Source organism: Vombatus ursinus, unplaced genomic scaffold, assembly GCF_900497805.2.
Source record: "Vombatus ursinus unplaced genomic scaffold, bare-nosed wombat genome assembly UNPS02014841.1, whole genome shotgun sequence".
In the NCBI taxonomy this organism is placed as follows: domain Eukaryota; kingdom Metazoa; phylum Chordata; class Mammalia; order Diprotodontia; family Vombatidae; genus Vombatus; species Vombatus ursinus.
In genome coordinates this window covers 4,359,139-4,378,958 of record NW_020954619.1, presented here as the reverse complement: position 1 = coordinate 4,378,958, position 19,820 = coordinate 4,359,139, and the positions used below count along the sequence as shown (strand labels likewise).

General features: G+C 39.3%; 1 protein-coding gene across 6 annotated transcripts in view; it reads left to right on the top strand.

Annotated features, from left to right (window-relative positions):
• Positions 1 to 19,820, top strand: part of RIN2 (Ras and Rab interactor 2) — a 239,999-nt gene that overhangs the window by 87,546 nt on the left and 132,633 nt on the right. For 5 of the 6 annotated variants that reach the window (XM_027840326.1, XM_027840322.1, XM_027840325.1 and 2 more), the window contains one exon: positions 5,898 to 5,921. The exons of the other annotated variant lie outside the window; for it this stretch is intronic. The gene's annotated coding sequence lies outside the window, so the exon portion shown is untranslated. The remainder of the gene's footprint in view (positions 1 to 5,897; positions 5,922 to 19,820) is intronic. 6 annotated transcript variants of the gene reach the window in all.

Genomic DNA, 19,820 nt, shown 5'->3' with positions numbered 1-19,820 from the left:
AGAGCCACTGTGCTGAAGCTTTGGAGATCCAACTGGTATTGGTAGAGAATTTCACTTCTTAGCCCATTGACCTTTTCATTATACCAAGGCTCATGCCCTCTATCTGACTGGGTGGTCAGTAGTTTACCACCACAACAGTATTACTTGTTTCTCTTGCCTTTTATTTGCCTCCAAATGAAGCTTTTAATCTCAACTTTTCTCTGAACTTTTTGAATCTTATTTCCTAAAGTCTAGGGTACATAGCTCACTATGCCTAGTGTTCCCTTCTTTGGCTGTTTTCAGACATTCTTGTGTGTGCCCAAGCCCACGTCTACATGAGCAGGAAAGCTAGGGCTTCAGGATCAGTTTAGCCCAATATGTAGTCTAGACAATTGTTTGGTAGACTAGTGTTCCAGCCAAAAAAAATGACCTTAACCCTTCCCAACTGGTTATGTTTGAATAGTATTTTCACCTTGAAGTGGAAATAAGAGAAGTCAATGTCACAAACTGCACATGTGGTCACAGAGCAGATGTATTACTTGATCAAGTGATAATCCTGCTTTAGCTTATTCATACCTGGGAGTGGTTAATGAACTTGAAGGTGATAGTGTAGTGGAAAGATCACTAAACTGGAGGTCAGAAAACTTGGGGTTATAGTCAAGGTCTTGCCAATAATTAGCTCGTTGATGTTGGACAAGTCACCCACTCTCAACCTACCTTCCTCATTTTTCTTCTGCCTCACACAGTTATTATGAGGACCAAATGAAATAGTCAGAAAATTTTAATTAAAATTTTATTAACCACTTGCTGTATAGAAAACACTATATTAAGCCCCGGAATCGAGGCAGAGGATACATAGATGACCCAGTCCCCAATCTTGGGGGTCTTCCAATCTAGGAGGGTTAGGTATATACACAAGTACACATACATATATACATATCTTACAGAGTATAAACGAGCATAAGAGACAGACAAATGTCCTAAATATTAAAACGAGGAAGGGAAGGGATTACTCCTAAATGGGTTTATCAAGGAAGGCTTCATAGAAGAGGTGGCAAAGCTATCTTATCTCAGTGGCATATGTATGACAGATTGCTTTGTCAACTCTATAAAGAGCTATGTGAATGTATATTATTATAATGGAAAAATCAAGTTACATAATACCATTCTTGATGTAATCAGCATCTGTAAACTGCTCACTTTACAACAGTAAGAATGAAACTCTTAATACCGGGCACTTTTGAAAGAGAGCCGTTTGCCCAATTTGACTTTCCAGCCACATACCCTATCATAGTATGTATGCCAACCTGTTCAATTTGGCATTTATTAGAACTATAGTTTGTCAGAAGAAACTGGCTTCACTAGAATACTGGAATTAAAAAAACAAACAACTGCACATAAGTTTAAGCTACCCCATTTCAGTAATAAAAGAAATTCAAATGATTTCATCCCATCTGCAGAATGAGTAAATGCGTTTTAATATTGTATATAATCAGGATAACAACTGAGAAGCCACTTTCCATCCGAGTCTCTGGCTATTAGCCAGTTGCTACTTTATAGAAGTACATATGAGCACTTTCTATAGTCTGGATGTAACTGAAGATGGAAAATCATTAATTCTCAGAAAATAGTTAGATGGCCTGGGATTAAAAAATGCTTCTGCTTATCGGGGGAAAAAAAGCCTCCTAACAGGGAATGTGTAAAAATAAATACGTAAGCCAGGTTTTAAGTATTTCTCCAATTGTATGATAAAACCCTGTTTTCCAAAGTAAAAAATTGAACAACTACAACAGAGAAGGCAACCAGGACTGCCGGAAGTTGGGAGACATTAAAATAAGTCTTTTAACTCTTGATTGTGGCTACAGCTGCACCAGCACAAAGCCACCTTTGAGCTAGGATGTCTATTAAACCCTGGCACCAAGGGGAGTTTTTATGCTGGAGCCCATAATTGATAGATTTTTTTGAGAGTGGTTCTGTGTTTAGCTTTATCAATGTGGTGCTTGAACTGGACTTTCAGCTGACCTCCAAAAGGAAATAGTAGTTTCAAAAGGAAGAATTTTAACTTTGCCAAGTGCCAGATAATGGCATGACATAGAGAAAAGCCAGGGCTTTGTGGTTTGGATATTAAAATATAGTTCTCTTAGCCGCACCACACAACAGCATTGAGAAAATGGAAGGTATAATACATTTGGCCATTTAGAAAGGAGTTAAGATTTGAAATTTTACTTCACTGTCTTTCACTTTACTCAGGAGGGCAGGTTTCTCCTTCCTTAATTTTTCTGCACTCCCTTATATCCTATCCTCTCTCACCTCTTTTTTTTTAAACAAAATGACTATTTTCATTAAATAGAATTCCATAGCTGTAGTTGTCTTCTAAGAATTTGCCTGGACCTTGAGAAAATGTCCCAGAGGTGGTGGTGAGCAGGCAACTTCCCTCTTGAGTGGAGATGGATTTAATTTAATACACATATAGATCACTTTCCTCGCCAGTTATAATTAAGACAACCCTACCATTTTTTCTGAGCTGTGGAATGTGAACTTAGAATACCATTGGCCAGGTCATCAATAACTTTTTCCAGACACATTATCAAACAATGACTCCATAATGAAGTGGGAATGATTTTATTGCAGCTGTCTTCTCATATGATTCTCTGGCTTTATAAATGGTAGGTTGTGATTTTTTTTTTTGTTAATAATAGTCATTTGTCAGGAGGAATGCTAAATATCTCTTTTCACAGATGTTTACTTGGCTGGAACCTAGGCAAGGAATTGTGAGCAAACTACGTTTCCTAGCTGTGGATTTTTAATCTAGGAATCTCCGAAACAATATAAAAACTATTACAGCCCTCTGCCTCCTGGGATCATAGCAGAGGTTTTGGTAGCTTAAAGGTGAGTTGTGAGGATTAAGAACAGGAATCCCTTTCCCATCACCCCATCTCATTGATTCCCCTGCAGCTCCAGACATAAACTCCGCAAAGACTCACACAAAGTTGGTGAGGTCCCAGGATCCTGGAGCCACTGCTGGAACAGATCCTTTCTTGCCTTTGCCGCTGCCACTGTGGCCACATTTAGTTTCAGAGCTCTGCTACTGCTGTCGCTTCTTTTGTACCTCCCAACTGGCCTCCTTCCAGCGTGATCCTTAAGGTCCCATTCTAGGCTCAGGCACTTCTGCGCACTTCAGAAGCCTGCGCTCTTATTGGGCCATTGAGACAGATCTATGTCAAAAGTAACGATAATATTGTATAATGTATTATATGTTAGTGTCAGTTGCAGTTCTAAAATTCTGTGATTCTATACCCTATCCAGTGTAGCCAGCTTATATTAAGTGTGACACTTTTTCTCTGGAACTCATTCAACCAAAGAAATGCAGTGGTTCTTTATTTGTACCCCAGAGCTCAGTGATTTGGTTTCCTGATTTGCATTTCAGTTCCTTAATTTGGGATGTTTCTGCTTTGTACCCCAATATCTCAGTGGTTGGACCTCTGCCTTTCCCCACATGGACTTGATTTTCTAACCCTGTCAGTCTCTCAGTAAATAGATCCCTAAAACTTAAGACCAGCATACTCTGATGTCCACCCAGAGTCCAGTCAATTGTCTTCCTCGTGGGAGAACAATAACTACCTGCAATACCCCAGAACAGATTCATGACTCAGACTTTGGACTCTGTTTCAGCCTTGGTTATTGTTACTTATACTAGTCTTTCCCCTTGGGCTAGTATTTTAGTCTTGGATCGGCCTTCTGACACATGTCCTTGAGCCTAGAAATAGCCAACATCTGGCTGTGCTCTCTTGTTTAAATCACCAGCTGTTGCCCAAGCCTGTAAGTCTGCATAGTCCTGGTTCCAGCCTTACCAAGTCTGGTTGACTTTAATAAGATAGAATTTAATAAAGATAAATGTAAAACGCTATGCTTGCTTTAAAAAAAATTCAGTTGCACAAACACAAAATGGAATAAGTATGGCTAGGCAGTGGTTTTATGCTGGGCTCCACCATAAAAACTCCCCTTGGTACCAGGGTTTAATAGACATCTTAGCTTAGTGGTGAAAAAATGGTCAATATGAGTGAACATTGTTTTATAATAGCAAAATATAAAAGGCTAATACGTTAGGAGAGATATAGTTTAATTATCATCTGTCTGCAGATGACTTAAAAATCTGTGTATCTAGGGGCAGCTAGATGGCACAGTGGATAGGACACCAGGCCTGTATTCAGGAGGACCTGAGTTCAAATCTGACCTCAGACACATAACACTTACTAGCTGTGTGACCCTGAGCAAGTCACTTAACCCCATTGCCCAGCCTCCCCCCCAAATCTATGTATCTAGCCCTAATCTCTCTCTTTTGGGCAGCTTGGTGGCTCAGTGGATAAAAGTACCAGGACGGAAGTCAGGAAGACTCATCTTTATGAGTTCAAATCTGGCCTCAGTACTACTCACACAGTAGCTGTGTGAGCCTAGGCAAGTCATTTAACCCTGTTGGCCTCAGTTTCCTCATCTGTAAAATGAGCTGGAGAAGGAAATGGCAAACCACTCCAGTATCTCTGCCAAGAAAACCTCCAATAGGGTCACCAAAAGTCAGACATGGCCAAAAAACGACTGAACAACAACAATTTATCCAGTTATTTTTGGGCAGCTAGGTGGCACAATGAATAGAGTGCTGAGGCAGGAGTCAGGAAGACTCATCTTCCTGAGTTCAAATCTGGCCTCAAACACTTACTAGCTGTGTGACCTGGGGTAAGTCACTTAACCCTGTTGGCCTTAGTTTCCTCATCTGTAAAAAAGAGCTGGAGAAGGAAATGGCAAAGCATTCCAGTATCTCTGCCACGAGAACCCCAAATGGTGTCACAAAGAGTCAGATATGACTGAAATGACTGAATGACAGCAAAACCTCTCTACCTGTAGTCTCACATCACCAATTGCCTATTGGACAGTTCGAATTGTATGTGTCTTAGGCATCTCACGATCAGCAATTCCAAAACAGAACTCATTATCTTTCCCCTAAAACCTATCCTGCTTCCAAATTTGAGGCCACCACCATCCTTCCAGTAATACGGCTTCCCTCTGACCTAGACACTTAGTAGATGCTCCTTGACACTTAGATACTTATTGGTTGATTGATGGATTGTTTGATTGAGTGGTAGTCTAGAAAGAGGGAGATAAGTAAAGGAATAACTCAGAACAGACCCTCACTTCCCACCTGGCTGCACTACTTGGGGACATCTCTGAATTCTCTACCATACCACTGCATTTAGTACAGTTAACGTTAATGCAAACTGGTTTCCATTAGTTGGGTGAGTGGAACACTTCAACCTTGATGATCCAGAAAGTATTCTTTGTAGTATTCTCATCTCCACAGTGCTGTCAGAAGTTCTTCCTGGGAGACAGGACCTTGGTGAGCTGTGCTGGTTAGATCTTTAGAAATGGTTAGTTTGCACCGGAAAGGAGAGTCTTAATGTCTGTGACTCTGGCTTTTGGCCATGCCATTGGTATTTTGTGAGCCGGGTTCATGCCCTATTTCCTGGACTGGGGAATTAAGAGTTGAACTTTCATTATGTTGTTTGGTTAAATTTGCCCAGGGGTATGATCGACTTTTGGCAGGACATACATTTGTTTGTGGTTATGATTCTCCTGACTTCTATTACTACTAGGCTTGGTTGTAGTTTGAGAACTGTGTGGCTTGGTAAGCTGCTCTCTATTACAGCAGCTGGTTAATGCAGCCAGCCATAGGGGGCCATGCCATCGTCTGAGCAGTAATCTACATCAATGTCCTCCGCCCTCAAGAACAGAGCACATTCAACACTGGGAAGAGACATCACGATGAACATCATTATATTTAACAGACGTCTCCTCTGAAACATATAAGAAAATGGTACCACTCTAGCCAAGAAATGACATGCTTTCATGTTTTGTTTTGCTTTTAGGGCATCTGGAAGAGTCCTCCTAAGGTAAGCATGGCTTTTCCTCTTTCTCTTAGAATCTAAGCTGTCTGTTGTGTCCTTACAATGACCAAGTTTGGCACCAGCAAAGAGTTGAGAAAATGTACTTTCTTCCTTGCAGAGGTGGGGAACTGTGGGTGTTAAATTGTGCATATATTCACAAACTTGATTGATATGCTGCTTAGATTTGCTAAACTGGTTTTTTTTTTTTCTATTTTTAAGGGATGGCTCATTGGGTAGGGAAGAGAAGATATATTAGAAAATGAAAGTGATGTAAAAATTAAAGACCAATATATTTTTCAAAGACTATCAGTTCTCTAATAATAAAGATGGGGCACAGTGCCACCCATATTAGGCATAATATAGGCATATAATTGGAGTCTTTAAGCTATTCCCCTGGTGTACATTAGTCCTGGAGGCTTCATTAACTGTTAGGTCACTAGGGTACCAACCAGAAGTAATTACTTTATAGAATCTCAGCATTTTAGAGCTAGAAGGGATATTAAGAGGTCACCCCTGGCCATCTCCACACCATGTTGTCTGCTGTCACAGCATCCTCTTCACTGGAACCTTGGACACTCTACTGGAATGCTGGGCTCTGACAAGTAAACCTTTGTCTCAACTTTCCTTGGAGCCAAGTGTCTATGTCACTTCTCATCATCTCCACACCATGATATTGCAGGAGTACCATTCCCTTTTCACCTCCCCTTGTATGCTGTCACTTTCCATTAGAATGTAAGCTTCTTGAGGGCAGGAACTATCTTACTTGTTTCTCTCTGCATTCCTAGGCCTAGGACGACGCCTGACATCCAGTAAGTGCTCAGCAAATACTCTATCTGTTCTTTTTAGATAAGAGGAACCTGAAATCCAGAGAAGTTAGTGGAAAAAAGAAAGAACACTGGCCTAGCAGTCAGGGTACATAGTTCTCTCCCCAACTTAGCTGCTATCCAGGGGCAAATCTTTCAATTTATTAGATTGTAAATTTCTTGAGATTAGATACTGCCTCTTAATATCTTTGTGTGCACTCCAGTGCCTAGCATAGTCAATCAGTCAACAAATATTTATTAAGCATGTACTATATGCCAGGCACTGTGCTTCAGTGTTGGGGAATGTAAAGAAAGATAAGAACATGACCTTGTACATAGAACTTATTTTTAGATCAAACTGTATGTAGATTCTGTGAAATTCAAAGTGAGTAAGTAAAGAGTAAGATAAAGTGTCAGTCTTCTTTTTAGAGGTCAGTCATGAAGGAAATAAAGGATATGAACTAACAGGAGGGAGGTAGAAAGACATTCATACAGAGTAAGTAAACACACTGGGCAGTCATCTGCTTCTGTTGTTTTTCACTGTGGGAATGAGACTTCACATAAAGCCCATCCCAAAGTCTGAAGGGAACAAAAGGGGGAAAAGGATAGGTAGCAATTTTTTTAAAGGCAGGAATTTTACCCACAATGTTCCTACTCAGAAATTAGAACATAATTTTTGTTAGCTTTTGGATTTGTTTGTTTTTAAAGAGAAGTTTAAAGAAGAGAAAAGAGCCTTACATTAATCCCGGAGTGTCAATTGGTATTCTTAATCAAGACCTGCAGCTGAGCTCTTCCAATAAAGTTCTGCTCTGTTGCAAATCTGGGGTATGAAGTATGTATCTGTCTCTGAAGATGAGTCTGACTAATTTTGTTTAGGCTCATTACCAGGAGATTGATCCCTGGACAGGGAACTCTTTTGGCCACAGTAATTTTTGAAAGCCATCTACTGAAGCTTGGAGGGATTGAAATCTGCTTTGAAGGAAGGCATATGAACACAGATGAAGTCACATCTCCTTCGAAGTATTGAAGTATATAAATGTTATAGTAGAAGAGACAGTAGGGTATAAGTAGGAAGAGCAGAACTGGTTTCAGGTCCTAGCTCAGTCACGTACTACCAAATGACCATGGGCACATGGCTATGCACAGACACATTTAATCTCTCTGGACCTCAGTTTCTTCACTAATAAAATGAAGAGTTGAATTAGAAGACTTCCAGAATCTTTTTTTTAGCTTCAAATCTATTATCCTAAATATGGGGTTCTTTAGGGGTAAGAGTATGAATAAAAAGGAAGATGAAAGAGGGGCTGGATTTGTTTAGACCTTGTCTGGATGGCAGTTTCACATTCCATCTGAAAATGCCATCAAGTTGGATGAGACAAGCTGCTATATAAGCTTTGTGAGCTATTTTCTGGCCAGCAAGAGAGAGGCATCAGAAACCCTGCTATTTAGCTGTGTATGTATGTGAAAGTCATTAGTATTTGTATGTCTTAAACTCTTGGTAGACCTTGGTGAGTGAAAAGCTGAACTAAGTTATATCACAGAAACTTAACACTCATTCTGGCTTTAGAATATTTGCTGAATGGAGATATTTCCCCTGTACGTAGACTATATTTGTGTAATGGGATATTTGTGCAATGTGGCTTTTCTATGGTTTCCTCACTATCCATATAAAGTGAAGGAAATATTTCTTTTGGGCCAGTATTCCTGAAATACAGTGCCACAAACCCTGCCTTACATAAGCCACTCTGGTAGACACTCAGGAGAAAAACAGGAAGTCAGTACATATACACATTGAAAAGATTAACTAAGGTTATTTTTTTAATGATGTCAGACAGACTAAATTAAAGAATGGTCTTTTACTCACAGAGTTCAACTTGTGGAAAAAGTTGTATTTCTCACTTCAAATTTAATGTGCTTATCTGAGGGAAAGGTGAGGCTATGCTTTTTATTGAATTAAATTCAACAAATAATTATTGATCTCACTATTTTACTGGGTACTGACAGGGATTTTTAAAAAATTTAAACCTGCTGTTAGAATGAAAAGAGGCCTGTTGTGGTCTTCGAGAGACCTGGGTCCTTGCCCCCGGGTCTGTCACTAATAGTGTGATTTTGTCAGTGATAAAAACTGACATATAAAAATACCATGGAGGTAGGTAATATTGGTACACTTTCCCCCATTTTTCACTTGAGGACCTTGAGAAATAAAATGATTTACCCAAAATCATACAACTAGTTAGTATTCGAAGAAGGCAGGGTAGTATAGTGGAAAGAATAATGACTCTATAGTCATAAGCCAGAATTCAAATCCCTCCTCAGATGCTTATTTTCTGTGTTGACTCGGAACAAGTGACCAACCCCTTGACTTTATTTTCCTCATCTGTGAAGTGAGATTGGAGTTGATGGTTTCTGAGAGTCCTTCCACTCAAGAGTTATAATCCGATGAGCCCAGTTTTCTTAATTTCAAGTATAGCATCCTAAGAACAATATCTTGCTGGGCCTCAGATTCCTCAACTGTGAAATGAATTATTTGGATTAGAGAAACTGACTCTTTTAAAATTTCAGTCTGCCATTCTTTGATCCTCTGAGATACTTATAACTCTCCATGGTATCCACTGTAGGGGGCTGAGGATTATAGTTGTGGGTCACAGGGATTTAAATGTTATGGATAATGTAAAAGCACTCCAATCTGAGTCCAAGTAGGAAGAAGGATTGCCAAGGTACAGTCAAGTCAGCCTCAGAGATGGGGCTCAAAGTTAGTCAACGAACTAGAATGTGTTAAGCACCTACTAAGTGCCAGGCACTGTGCTCAGCACTGGAGATAACAACATTGGCCAAAAACAAATAGTCCCTGCTCTCGAGAAGCTCACAGTCTAATGGGAGAAACAAAGGATTAATAATCACAATACTCTCTGATGTCTTTCAAGTTGAAGAATTTCATATCTACCTATCCATCACTGATTCCCCCTACCTCACTACCTACCTTCACTACCTGCTTGGGATTTGAGGAGTCCTTACTGAGAGATCACAAGGTTCTTTTACTCACAGTATCCTTTGGTAGGGTCACCTTATCAGGAATGAGTTATTGAGTCTAGAAGGAAATATTGACACTCTGGGGATTCAGGAATTAGGATTAGAGTCAGATCCATGGCCTCAATTTGTCATTGCACTGTTCCTCCAAGGGTTGGCCAGTGACTCTGGTCATAGCACTGCTGAAAAGTAAATGGCAATCCACAGCAGGATATGATTGAGTCCAGTAAATAGGAAGTACTATAAGAGTTCAGAGAGAAGGGGGGGATAAATAGAGTAGAGGGGGGAAGGTATATATGACAGGACAAAGAAGATGGGCAAGTGTGTAGTGGTGAAAATGAACTTGCAGTATTTGGAATTAGCAAAAAGACTGTCCTGCTTTGAACAGAAGATTCATACTGGGAATAGTGGGAGAATAAGGTTATAAAGGTATGTTGGGGCCAGGTTGTAGAGGGTCTTGAATTTCAAGCTAAGGACTTTTAATTTTTCCTGTAGGCACTGGTCAGAGCTGTGATTTATTGTTTCATTTTCATCGTTATTAGTCCTCTGAAGTCATAGTTGGTCATTACATTCATCAGAGTCCTTAAATCTTTCAACTGTTATAAATTGTTCTCCTGATCTGCTTACTTCCATCTGTATCAGTTCATACAAGAATTTTCAGGTTTGTCTGAAATCAACACTTTTGTCATTTCTTACAGAACAATAGTATTTCAGTACATCTTTATATCATAGTTTGTTTATCTATTACCCAATTGATGGACTTCTCCTTAGTTTCTAGTTCTTTGTCACTACTCAGAGAGCTAATATAAAGATTTTTATATTTATAGGACCTTTCCCTCTTTCTTTAATCATTTTGGGGTATAAGTCTAGCAGTGGTATCACTGTGTCAAAGGTTATGCACAGTTTAGTAACTTTCAAAATGTTTGGACACATTCATAATTTCACCAACAGTGAATAAATGTGCCGATTTTCCTGAAACCCCTCTAGCCTTTGTCATTTTCTTTTTTCATTTTGCCAATCTAATAGGTGTGAGAATGAACTTCTGAATTTCTTTAATATGCATTTCTCAAATTATTAATGACCTGGAGCATTTTTTAATGTAACTATAGATAGCTTCATTTCTTCCCCTGAGAACAACCCGTTCATGCTTTTTGACTATCACTTAGGAATGGTTCTTAGTCTCATGGTTTGAAATCATTTCCTTATGTATGTTGGAAATGAAATCTTTATCAGAAAAAATTGCCAGAGATTTTTCTACAGTTTTTCTACAATTAATTGTTTCTCTTCTGACTTTGCTGAATTGAATTTATTTGTGCAAAACCTTTTTTAATGCTGTATAATAACAAAATTGTTCCTTATAATCTTCTTTGAATCTTTCTATCCTTTGCATGGTGATAAACTTTTTTCCCTATCAATAGATTTGAAAGGTTTTATCTAAGTCGAGTATCTATTTGGAGCTTATCTTGTCTGCCAAGGGGCTGGTGAGGGTTGGTCCAAGTCTAATTTCTGCCAATTTCTGCTCATTTCTGCTGTTCTGCTCATTTCCAGCAGTTTCTGTCAAATAGTCAGTCCTGACTTACAAAGACCAAAAAAAAGTGTTAATCAAACACTGAGCTACTAGGTTCATTTGCCACTGCATGCTATGTACCTAATCTATTCCATTTATGGATTTCTGTCTTTAAGTAAACTAGTATTTTAACCAGTGCCAGATTGTTTTGATGATTACTAATTTGTAGTATAGTTTGAAATATGGTGGCTCTATTCTTTCGTGCTTTTTTCCCCCTTCCCTTGAAATTCTTGACCTTATGTGCCTCCTGGTGAATTTTTCATTATTATTTTTACTAGTTATATAAAGTAATCCTTTGGTTTTTTGATTGGTATGTGACATAAATAAATTAATTTATGTAATACTGCTATTTTTATTATCTTTGCTCAGCTTATCCCAAGATTTAAATTTTATACAAAGATTAATATAGCATGATGCAAGATGGTTTGGAAAAGACAGAAACTAAAAATTGGGAAACAGTAGCAAGCTATTGTGTTATGTGGACACAGTATGGACTGGGAAATGGCAATAAGGATGCAAATGAATGAATGAATATGAGAGATTTAAAGAATTTATAGAGTTTGTGATACACAAGAGACATGGACAAAAAGTGAGCCTAAGTGATTGAGAGAATAGTGGTGCTATTAACAAATATAGATGAGTTAGAACAAAGCTGATGGGGGGATGAAGATGAGTTTCAATTTAGATATTTTAAATTTGGTATGACATCTGTGACGTACAGAAGACATTTAAAACAGATCCTTTTGTTCTTTTTCTAAAGTAGTGGAAGTTCTTTAAAAAGTGTCACTTAACCAAATTTAAGCAACAACTGAAAAGGAAAGATAAAAGTTGAAGGGACAGGCTAATTGAATTGAATGTAAAACAGGGAGAAGTACAAACAATTCATTTTAATAAGCATTCATTAAATACACACTATATGAAAAGCATTGATTAACAAACCTAAATTAAGTAAGTAGTCTCTAACCTCTGGAAGCATACATTTTATAGGAGAATGCAAAATGTAAGAAAGAAAAATGATTTCAGGAAGGAAAGAGTACCAAAAACTGGAGGGAAGCTTGGTGCTTCAATTAAGAGATGACTTAAGCTGGACCCTAAAGGAAACGAAGGACTCTGAGAGACAGAGGTGAGGAAGGCATGCTTTCCAGACATGAAGTACAGCCAACTGCTCATTGGACATTTAGTACCAGATGTCCTGAAGACATCTAATTCAAGGTGTCCAAAATAAAACTTATGGTCCACCCTCCCTCAAAGCCTTCCCTCTTAATTATCATTGTCAGGTTAAGTTCATCACCTCTCATCTCATCACCATGCTGCTAACTCAAGCCTGATACCATCTCCTTCAGCCTCCTTCCCCCTCTATTTGGATGAATACTGTAGTACTGAACTTCTCCCAAAGCCTTCCTTTATAAAGGGAAGAAACTGGAGTTTTCATCTCGCTCCTCTCTGCATCTGCTGCTCTGCCTCGTTTCAGTTCCGCAGAACAAGATGCCCTTGGTTACTCCCTGGTCTTCTCCCATCTTTCCTTCCTCCTTTTGTGTGTTGTCTCCCCACTTGCCCCACTGCCCCCATTAGATGGTAAGCTTCTTGAAAGCATGGATTGTCTTTATTAATTGTAGCTCCAGCAATTAGCGCAGTACCTGGCACATAGTAGGCACTTAATAAATGTTTATTAGATTGGATCGTCCAGGAAATCATTATCTTCTCAGTCACCAAGCTCTGCAACTTCCTCATCTTCCACTCTTCACTCTCAGTCAACTCACACACCCAGTTGTCAGATGCTGTCTTTTCTACCTTTACATCATCCCTCCACTCACACAGCCACCATTTTAGTTCAGATTCTTTCACCTCTCACCTGGACCATTGCAGTACTTTGCTAATGATTCCTCTTTATTTTAGTCTCTCTCCCACTCCTATTCATCCTTCAGACAGTTGCCAAACTGATTTTTCCTGAAGTGTAGGCCATGCAATGTCTTCCTCTCACTCTCTGCTCAGTAAACTCCAGTGGCTCCCGATTACATGCTATCAAATATAAAGTCTTCTGTTTGGCATTTAAAGTTCTTCACAACCTGACCCCTTCTCACCTTTCCAGTCTTCTCACACTTGACTGTGAACCAATCAAATGGGACAACTTGTTGTTCCTCCCTCAGGACTCCATCTCATTTTTCCATACCTCAGCACTGGCTGATTCCCATGCCTGGAATGCTCTGAATTCTCACTTCTGACTCTTAGAATCCCTGGCTTCTTTCCAGACACAGCTGAAAAGCCATCTTCTGCAAAAGTTTTGTTTTTTGTTTTTCTTCTTTGTGTGTGTGTGTGTGTGTGTGTGTGTGTCCCTAATTACTATAGTCTTCCCCTCTAAGGCCACCTTCCATCCACTTTGTATCTTGAATGCAACAACATATTTATACATGTCCTCTATTAGAATGTCTGCTTATTGAGGGCAGGGAATTTTTTCTTTCTTTCTTTGTATCACCAGACCTAGCACAGTGCCTGACACATAGTAGGGATTTAATAAATGCGTGTTGGATGAGAAGGCACAGAGGTGGCCAGCTTGGCTAGAAGCCAGAGTGCAGGAAGGGAAGTATATGTGAAAGTGGTGAGGATCAAGTGAGGTAAACTGCTTTGTGGACTTTCAAGTACTATCTCAATGTAAATTTTTAGTTTTATGCTTGGCCTCTTGAGTCTGTCCCTGTCTGGCAGCCTCCCCTAAATCGATTGCAGCTGGACAGCTCCCACAGGCCCTTGGTAGTGTTAGCTCTCTAAAGAAATGGCTATCTCTTAAGTATTTCTAGACAAAGCCTGACTTTCATTTCCTACAAAGTCTTTATGTCTTCTGATTTTGTTTATGTAGTGAGGATGTCATCATAGGTGTCATTCATTTCCTCTAATAGCGTCCAAAAAGCGTGAGGTCCAAGATCATTCTTATTCTTCTTTGTATTCTCCACTGCACTTAGCACCCTACTTGGTACATAACAGGTGTTCAATAACTGTTGAATGAGTGAATTTTGAATGAGTAGGGGATCTCAACCAGGTATTTTCTGCCCACACTTCCCAAATTATCCTTGACATTGTAACTTATACTTAATCCTGATCGTGTTACTCCTCTGCTGCTCAAAATCCTCCAAAGACTACTTTTGGCATCAGGTCAAGTTCTGACTTCTTTGATGGGGATCCAAGCCCCTCCATAGGCTGGTATTCCCCCTCTCACTCCCCTTACCCACCTTCCAGACTTTTCTTTTACTATTTTTCTCAATTCACTCTAAAAGGATGGAAGGACACAGACCCAGATGGGATTTTGGCAATAATTTAGTCCGACTCTCTCATTTTACAGATGGGGAAACTGAAGTTTTAAAAGCACAAGTCATTTGTTCAAGCTAACATAGTAATGAGTAGCAGAGCCAGGGCTTGAATATAGGCAATCTGAATCAAATCCATTGCTTTATCTTCTGCACCATTCTGCCTTCATAATTCTTCATACAAATCCTGTACTTTCACAGATCTATCTTAGCTTGTATTCTTTCCTTTTCCCCTAAAATTTCCTCTCCCCCACTTCTTTGCTGTGGTAGTATTGCCCATCCTTTAAAACCTGGCTAAAAAGCCACAATGTTCAAGAAGCTATCTTTGACATTACCAGTTAGCAGTAGCCATTGCTTCCTCGTATCTCACAAAGCGCTCTGATTGCAGCATTCTGTTTGTGCTGGGTTGTTTTGTTCTGTTGTATTAGATTGTTCTTGTATTTGTGTCTGTCATCCTCTCAATCTCGTTGATTATTGAGGTCGGGGTCTGGTCAAAATTATTTATCTCCCCCTGCACCTAGCTTGGAGTAGGCATTTAATAAGTGTTCGTTAGAATGAATAGTTATGTGGTGGTAGATAGAAGGGAAATAAAAGGGTGGATGAAGGAGGCATTTTAGGATCATAAATTTAGAGTTTTAAGGGACCTCATCTAGTTCAGTCCCATCATTTTACACATAAGAAAGCCGAGTCCTGGAGAGGTTGCCCAGATTTCACAAGGAATAAGTGACACAGCTGAGATTTGAAACTTATTCCTCTGATGCCCAATGCAGCAATCCTTCTACTATGCAAAACCACACTGCCTAAATTCTCCTAAAAAGGAGAATGAAAGAGTCCAGTAACATATTAGATGTTAGAAACAAAGGAGAAACAAGAGTTGAAAATGACTCATCTTGAAAGCCAGAGTAACCTGGACTTTGGTGATATTATTAATAAAAATAGGGAAGTCAGAAGAGGAAGCTAGTTTATAGGGCAATCTGAAAAAAAAAAAAAGGAAGGACATAGATCAGAATTTGATCTGTACTTTAGTGAATAAATCCTAAAATTTCCTCCCAAACATTATCCTCCCATATCCCAAGTAGATACCAGTTTCTGAGGTATGAAAAGCAAGTGGGAAGAGAAAGAAGCTATAACTAACTTCATTTTAATCAGAAACAGAGATGACTTAAAAGTTGAAATCTGGAGATAATCCACTCATCTTATTCTTAAAAGCCCTTTCCTTCATCCATACTTTACTTAAATGTTAATAAATAGTAGAAATAAACCTCTGCATTTTATTTCCTGTGTTCCTGTAGAGAGAAGTCTTGACCAGACATGAAACAGATAAAAGGAGAAAGAATACCAAAGGGCCTGTAGGGGCAACATAGTTTTTGGGGAAAGCACCATGTTCGAGTCAGGAGGCCTAGAAAATAGTTCTGATTTCATCACTGTATTTTCGAGTAAGCCAGGGAAGCCTTTGTGCATGGGTTCCTTTTATTTGTCTGTTTGTCTGTTTTTCAAAGATTTGGTCTCCCTGTCTTAACCAGGCCAGAAATACAGGGACTACTCACAGGTCCAGCCTCAATACTGATCGGGATCTTTGACCTACTCTGCTTCTGACCTGGGCTAGTTAAACCTCCTCAATCAATCTATCTGTTTTCCCTCCTCCGAATTCCCAGGGACTTACAATATTGATGCCAGATGGTGCAAACACTTGATCCATTATTGCTCATAACTCCTGAACTCAAAAGCCTTAGCTTTCACAGGAGCTGGGCTTCTAGGCATGTACCACCACACCTGGCCTGCCTTGATTTCTTCATCTGGGGAGTAGAACAAAGATGTCTACCCCTAACCTATATCTGGTCAGCTCACTTAGAATGTCTAATCTCTTAAACTGTGTGTCTTGGGAATTCATGCAATAGGTCAGGGAGGGAGAACTATCATGAGTGTGATTAGAGTAATGCAAATCTATCATGATTAGTTAGAAAACAGTCTATTGGGCATGCTCCAATGACCTTGTTCATGAAGATAGCACAGAGTATGTTTATGTATAATTCTCTTTTTATGTTCTATTTTATATATGAAAATGTTCATTTTAAGTTCAGAATGAAAAAATAGTTTTAAAAATTTTAAGTATTCAGGGAGAATACAGTGTGATAATACCTGCAGAGAAATGACAGGTAATAAACGCATGAGGGCTAATCAGCTTGCAGAGAGTAGATAGAGTAAAAAGAAGAGGGGTTCAGGACAGCAACTTGGAACATACCCACATTGGAGGGCATGATACAGATGATGAGCCAGCAAAGAAGACTGAGGAGTGGCTTGAAAGATAGTAAGAAAAACAAGAAGAGATCAGCATCACAAAAACCCAGAAAGGAGAGAGTAACTAGGAGTAGAGGGTGGCCAACAATGTTAGTACAATAGAGAAGACAAGAACCATGAAAACTGAAAGACTACCATCAGATTTTGCACTTAAGATATTAATGGAAACTTTAGGGAAAGTGATCTGAGTGGCAAAATTGGATGCCATGTTGCCAAGGTCTGAACAAAGTAAGCAGAACAGGAAAACAATATTCTACAGTAATGTGAGCAAAAAGATCGCTCACCCCAGTCCACATGCTGTACAGTTATAATAACCATTCTTGGCCCTGGAGAACATATTCCTTCCTCAGTTTCTTGGAGAAGTGAGAGACTTATACATGAGGAATGGTGCATGTTCTATAAAACCAGTCACGACGTCCATTGAGTTTACTTAATAGTTTTCTGTGTCATATGGAAAGACTTGCATGGGGAAATATCCAGAAATTACTATGATGGAAAACAAAGGCACCAATAAAACTTTTTAAAAGAACTCACCATGAGAAAAGCATTGTGCCTCTGTGGTAGTCATTGGGAAAGATAGAAAGTTAAGGACAAGGCATGGTGTTAGTGCACTCATTGGAGTAAGAATCACAGAATTTAGAGTTGTATATCATCCCTACCCTAGCCAGTCCCTCATCAAAATTTCTCTTTTGGTTAAGGGCACCACCATTATTCCAGTCAACCAGAGGCCTTGGGGCTAGACAACTCTTGAAATGAAAATGTTGTTTTAATGCAAATTATTATAACCCATCAGCTAGGACATTTTGTGTACAACATCATCTTGTGTAGTGATCCCCACCTCCTGCAACGGATTAGCTCCTCTGTCATCCCTTTTCTCTCACTTATTTTCAGTCTCTCCTTGTCTATTGACTCCTTCTCTACTGCCTACAAACATGCCCACATCTCCCCCATCCTCAAAAAATCCTTACTTCGTACTATGTCCTTCTATCCTTATCCCCTGTTGTCCTATATCTCTTATGTACTTTGTGGCTAAACTCTGCTATAATAGATGCCTGCACTTTTTCTCCTTGGAAATAATTTCGGAGAAAGGGCACTATCATTGAAGAGCATTGGGAAAAGCTTCTTGAAGAAGTTGAAATTTTAGCTGAGTCTTAAAGGAATCCAGGAGTCAGGGAACAGGAAGAAAAGCATTCCAAGCATGGGGGGAGGGGGGCAACTGATAAAAAGGCAGAGTAGGAATTTAGAGTTGTGCGAGGAACAACAGGGAGGACAGTGTTGCTGGATTGTAGAGTATATGGATGAGAGTAAATATAAGAACACTGGAAAGGTGGAAAGGTGACAGGTTGTGATGGGCTTTAAAAGTCACAGGATTTTGCATTCGATCTGGAGTTAAGAGGGAGCAATTGGAGTTTACTGAGTAGGGGAGAGACATGGTCAGACCTGTTCTTTAGGAAGATCAGAGATCACGTTGGCAGCTGAGTGGAGGTTGGACTGGAGTAAGGAGAGATTTGATATAAGGAAACCAAACAGAAAGCTCTTGCAATAGATCAAAAAGTGATGAGGCCTGTAGCAGAGTGGCAGTAGTGTCAGGGGCATATGCAAGAAATATTGTGAAGGGAGAACCGACAGGCCTGGCCAGAGATTGAATATGGCAGGGGAGACGAGAGAATGAGGAGTCAAGAATGACATTCAAGTTGCAAGCCTTGGGGTTTGGGAGGATGGAGATGCACTTTTGCTTTGATAGTAGTTGTAAGAAGGGAGAGTTTTGGGGAAAAGGTTGTAAGCCTGGGTGTCTAGGAGGATTGTGGTACCCTGAATCATACTTATCACTATTGGTGTACCTTGGAAATTATTGTAGGTTCTATTCCAGAACACTGCAATAAAGAAATATTGCAATAAAGTGAATATGGCAATAAAGTGAGTCACATGAATTTTCTGGTTTCCCAGTATATATAAAAGTTATGTTTATACTATGCTATAGTCTATTAAGTGTACAGTTGTATTATGTCTTTAAAATATCCATACCTTAGTTAAAAAATACTTTATTTTTTAAAAATGTTAACTATCATCTGACCCTTCGGCAAATCATAATGTTTTGGCTGGTGGAGGATCTTGTCTTGTTTTTGGTGGCTGCTGACTAATCAGGGTGGTGGTTGCTGAAAGTTGCTGTGGCAATTTCTTAAAATAATTCAACAATGAAGTTTGCCACAATTATTAACTCTTCCTTTCACTTGAACACTTAGAGGCCATTGTAGGGTTATTAATTGACCTAATTTCAACATGGTTATCTCTTAGGGATCAGGGAAGCTTAAGGGGAGCAGGGATGGACAGTTGGTGGAGCAGTCAGAACACACAAAATTAATTGATTAATTTCACTGTCTTATGTGGACACAGTTCGTGGCACCTAAAACAATCACAATAGTAACATCAAAGATCACTGATCTCAGATGACCGTAACAGATATAATAATGAAAAAATTTGAAATATTTTGAGAATTACCAAAATGTTACACAGAGATACAACGTGAGCACATCTTGTTGGAAAAATGGCACTGATGGACTTGCTTGACATAGGGTTTTCACAGACCTTCAATTTGTAAAAAATGCAATATCTGAGAAGCCCAATAGTGAAGTACAATAAAACAAGGTATTCCTGTAGTAGTTAGAGGGAGTATTTGGGGCAGGGGTAAAATGAGTTCAGTTTTGAACATGATGAGTTTAATATGTCTATAGGCATCCAGTTCAAGATGTCTAATAGGCAGTTGGAGAGATAAGACAGGAGAGAAGTTAGAGCTGGATACTGAGAATCATCTGCATAAAAATAATAATTGAATCAATGGGAGCTGATGAGCTCGCCAAGTGACATAGTAGAGAAGGAGAAGAGAAGAGAAGAGGGCCTAGGACAGAGCCTGGGG